The sequence below is a fragment of the Antennarius striatus genome, chromosome 19 (genome assembly GCF_040054535.1).
Source record: "Antennarius striatus isolate MH-2024 chromosome 19, ASM4005453v1, whole genome shotgun sequence".
In the NCBI taxonomy this organism is placed as follows: Eukaryota; Metazoa; Chordata; class Actinopteri; order Lophiiformes; family Antennariidae; genus Antennarius; species Antennarius striatus.
Genome location: NC_090794.1, coordinates 5,681,834 through 5,687,262, shown reverse-complemented (window position 1 = coordinate 5,687,262; position 5,429 = coordinate 5,681,834).

Sequence of the window (5,429 nt, the reverse complement as noted above, 5' to 3'; positions counted from 1 at the left end):
GAGCCCATAAAACTCAGCGGCACAGCTGTATGTCAAGTGTTGGATGTTGCAATCAGCTGACTGAACCCGAACGCTGGATGTTATTGTACTGCCAACTGTTTGCTGTGTGGCCACTCCATTAAACTCAACATGGTATTTAAACTGTTATGGAATCTCTGGCTGCTGTTCCAGGTTGAGCAAACAGCCAGTGTCAGCACAAAGTCCTCATGTTTGTCCACAGAAAGTATAAAGTATAGGGTGTGGAGGGGAAAGAACAGCTTTGTGGAATGCGACTCGATTCCTACAAACTCGACAGTTTAAGGTCTGTGTGGAGGTTTAGTGGTAGTCGCTATTGATGAGGAAGAAAAAAGGACATATTATCTTAACCTCGTACAGCAAAATCATCTCATTACATATACATGAAAATACTAAAAGTTAAAACGGCAATGTGCCAAATAAGGACAATAAAAGAAACTTTTCCTTGGCTCTTATCTTGGATTCCACTTCTGACACTCCCGGGTCGTTTCACTCGCTTTGGAAACTTCTTGAGCAGAAAGGATTTGATTACACAGTTTCTTTCCACTTTTTCCTGAAGTCCTCCTTCATGCATTTTTGATTCTTTGTCATGTGGACCTCGTGGAAGGTTTCCTTGTGGTTTGCCTGAGCCTTCTTCCCCGTGATGAAAGCCTTTTATGTATATTTATTAAAATCCATGAACTGGAGAAGCTCTGCTTTCAGCGTCTGCATTTGGGTTCTTCTGTTGTTCTAAGTTCCTGTAAAGGGTGTGCATATACATAAAGAACATTTGAAGCAACAAATACTTCATTCTTCTTCTTCTAAAGTAACTAGAACTTAGAGTGCATACCGTCACCAGGGCGCAGCAGGCCTCTTTAATTCAATCAAGTCTCATCTGAAGTAGAATTGTAACCATAATATATACAAGGTAGACCACCCCCTATAAAAACACACAGAATTTACTTCAGGTGGATGTTGAGGTATTCAACTTTTTAAAAAAAAAAGGTTTGTGTTTTGCATATTCCTATGTGCAAAAACTACTGACGGCCTATTTCTAAACAAAAACAAAAACATTGTAGATCAATGGGATCGGATCATTTGGTCAGGTGGAGAGGGAGGAAATAGTCTATTTCTAATTCAGTTATAATTCTGAATATCTTCATGGTATTGGAACTTATTTTGATGCTTTTTCTTAGATAATGTTTGCAAACCTACAATAAACTATATAGTAAAAAGACTCACAAATAATAGTGCACATAGCCGTACATACAGCATGGGAAGTGAAAAAGAAAAGCCCAATCTCACACTCGTATTGCATGAAGTGTAGGAACGATCAACTGAGAGATGACTGTCGTCGACTCTTGACTTTAATGTTCTTCTTCCTCTGTTACATTTCTAAAAGAGCTGCCATTCAATATGCATGTTTGTTGCTTCATATGTGTTGTTTCCTCGGCATTCTGGGACACGTAGTGTGAAAGCCAACACAAAGCAAGAACCAGAGAATTAAGGAGATCAAAATAAAAGCTCCCTGCTCAGATAAACCAACTCCTGGCAAAAAATATATGACTCTTAAGCTGCTAATTACTTCACTTACTGTATATTGCTCAGCTTCCTGCTAACTGTGTGTTTGGTTGGCTCAGCTGTCTGTCACTACTGGAACAGAAGATGATGAAAGCACAGAGCCTGAAACAAACCAGTTAAATTACCAAAACACTGGGGTGAAAAATGATAAACCGTTCTGTTGAGTGGTTGAGAACGGGAACTGAACACCTTTGACTTAACACATTGTAATGTCATCAGTTACTCATGTTTTGAGGAAAGTCCCGCAGTGAAAACTGAGGCTGTGGACCTGACTTTGGTTAATATCACCCACGCGAACTGCTGACCTGCTCTGATGTGCCACAGGTTGTTGTTCCTCGTCACTGGGGACATCTTCTCCCTGCTGTGGATATGTTCCACATTAGTGTGTTTCCTGCATTCCAGCATAGGGTGAGGATGAGGATGAAATGTTCATTTAAAGGATTAGATTTACGTTTTTTATTAGAGGAATGCAGGAACATATGGTTGTGATAAAATTTCTGTTGTTTCAAGTAAATCTTAGCAGCTTGTCTCCATTCTCTCTGAACTCCAGACTTGCTCCTCAGATTTACTGTAAAAGGGTCTGAACTTTTTTTTAAAAAGAAAGGAAATTATATATAGGGATATTTTACACTGAAGAAACTGCAGAAAACATATAGCACACATGAATAAGACAATTAGATAGGCTATGTTCAAATTCAGCACACTTATTTTGTACCTTCCTAAAAGAAAATCCTCACTAAATCCCACAAATTGTGTTTACCAAGATCTGTCAGATACACACTGATGGCACCGATCACATGAACTCCTCCAAATGATAATTTTATCATTCTGACAGCCTCTAGACCAGCAGAGACTTATTTGGTGGCCCTGAAAGTATGATGCTATCTGACTATACTAAAAAGAACACAGAGTTGAAACCCAGAATGCTACAAACACTGAACACAACTTCAAGATTACACAGTGTGCATCCTCTTGTTATTCATAGAAAAACAGCCACACTAAAAGGCAGTCCCTGAGCCAGACTGTGCCCAACGGCTGAGCAGCTTCAGGATCAGCTGACTTATTAACTGAGCTCTGATAAGAAGCGTTCATCTCAGTGTGTCGCGCCTCACATGCTGTTTTCACAGGGTAAATGAACTCAGTGCAGCAGCGGCAGCGGGAGTTTTAATGTTCACCTGTCATACAGAGTGATTGCTGCTCATTATGCTGCATACAACTGGAGAACAGCTTGTCCAATTTCAGCAGCATTTTTACTGCTCTTTTAGAAACCAACCAGGATCATCTGCTCCTTCTCCAACTGTTAACCTCAGGGAACAGATGCTTCTGTTTGAGACAGACATGAAGGCCTGAATATATCATTTGTTTTTGTTCAATCTTGCGGGTATTTATAGCTCAAAAGGAGGAATTACAGAAGTGATTTAAGATGTTACTGAGAGTTGTCGTTAAATGTGTCAACTCAGCATGTTCTACAAAAACAGAACTTAGACACAATGCAAACCTCTTCCTGTAAGGGGATAGTTGTGTTTTCTGTTTTACTTCAGTTGTAAATGAAACTTAAGTTAGTCACATTTTTTTCTCTCTCTTTAACAAGCTGGTCCGTACATACATTTACGTGGATTTATTCATCATTGACTAGAAGTCCTGATGAAAGGGACGTGTTGAAATGTAAACATGTGACGAGTATAATTGTGTTTATGTGATGGAGATGGAAGTGAAGCTCAAGGGAAAAACTTAGAGAAGATCCTAGTATTAACACAAAATGGGATGAATATGTTTGAAATATATGTTTCCATGGGCAGCGTTGCAGTGGGTAGCACTGTTAAATTATAGTAAGTACATTGTGGGTTTGATTCCTTTCTTGTGTGTTTGAATGTTCTCCCTGTGTCAGCGTTCCCCATCGTCCCTCACCTCCTTAAGCATGCAGCTTAGGTGAATTGATCACACCAAATTGTCCGTAGGTGTGATTGCGTGTGAGAGTGTTTGTCTTACATGTGGCCCCGCAATGACCTGGCATCATATTTGGAGGGTGCTGGGATAGGCCCCAGCAGACCTGTGATCCACAATGCACGTAACCCTTGTGAGTCAACTATACATGAAAGGATCACAATTGTCTTGTCTTCAGTCTGGAAAGAATTGGAATTGGGGCTGAAATGTTTCGATGGTATTGTGATGATTGAAATCATACTTCTTAAAAGAAGCAGGAGTTTCCATTTGTGTGTAAATTAATCATCTTTCAAACAATGAAATTCAGAGAAGGTTGAATGAAAGAAGTTGGAAGTTGGTTCAAGGTCAGAAAGACATTTACACCACTATAAAAACCTAAAGATGTTACTTAAAGATTTACAGTAAGTATTGAGTCTCTTGGAAATAGTGACAACAATAGTGAAAAGAGGAAGTTGAGATGAGGTTAAATTAAAGAACTGCAAACAGACAGCGACAGTAGGCAGATATCACTTAACAGAAGTTGAACCCATCGTATATCCTGACTCTGAAGTGTAGAAAATAATACTTTGTGTCACTCTTCTATATTGAATTTGCAGAACAGCCAGATATGTTTGCATTTGTATTCCTTCAGCTATGATAAAAAGGTTTTTTTTTTTTAAAATGTTTTTAAATTCTGCATTATCAGGACCTTTCCTGAGTGACTTCAAATGACTTCTGTTTTCTGAAATTAGGAAACAGTGGTTTGTGTGGTGAACTTGGCAAGTTAAATGACTGAATCTTGATTTTGTCAGCATTCCATCTTGAAATGATTTGAAGTGGAGTGCTTGATAATATAATAACGATTAGTAAGCATTTTATGGAATAAAAAAAAGTGACTGCAAAATGTTTCGTGTTGAGCCATCGTTCCGCATTTATCTCGAGTTCCAGCTTACTAAATAGATGGTATGAACTACTAGACTGATCAGTTACAGACAGAATACTCGGAGAATATATATAAGTCTCACTTCAAGATGGCTTGGCTGAACCTAAAGAAAGTATCAGAACACAATGTACATTGCAGCTTAGAAAGCCTGTGCAATGAACAGGAGCTTCAGATCTGGACCAGTAAGGAATGGAAGAAGCTGTTCTGCTGGGAATTGTGGATGTTTCCTTGATTCTTTAAAATGACTCAGGAATGAGGAACGTAAGTTGAAAGTGTGGACTTGACCAAACTCCCAAAGTCCCAATCCAATAATGCCTTGCTAGAATATGCTGGACAAAAACATATGATTCACAGAAGACCTAAAGGCTCCGCAGCGTATCTGCCTGGTGATTCGAGAAAAGCGGGAGTTTTTGTGTGAATACTCATCGATAAAGTCATTTTAACCACACCCTGGGCTCAAAGTTATTATGTCTGAAGTGGCTCCAGAGGTTCTCCATTTTCGTCCAATAATTTTTGTTGATTGCTTGAAGTCACTTCTCTCAGATTTTCAAAATCTGATGGAATCGGTGCCCAAATGATCAACACAGTCAACAACAAAGAATAGAACCATATGTCATGTATTTATGCCATCACTTCAAATGTTAAGCAGACTGTAATAAACTTTGGCACTGACAGTCTCAATCATTGGTACTTGTACCATGCTTACATTGCTTTACACGAACAAAAAAGACTTTCCTTAGAAGAACTCACATCACATGATCAAAAGCAAATGGTAGCTCAGTCCACTGGGTCTTGGCCTTGGGACCAGAGGGTGGAGTGTGAACTGGCAGTGGAGAGGTACCAGTTTACCTCCTGAGCATTGCCGAGGTGCCCTTGAGCCATGCACTGTCTCCTGACAAGTTGCTCATTGGGGTGCACCACAAAAGAGCTGTCCACCGCTTTACCTCTTACTTGTGTGTGTGTGTGTGTGTGTGTGTGTGTGTGTGTG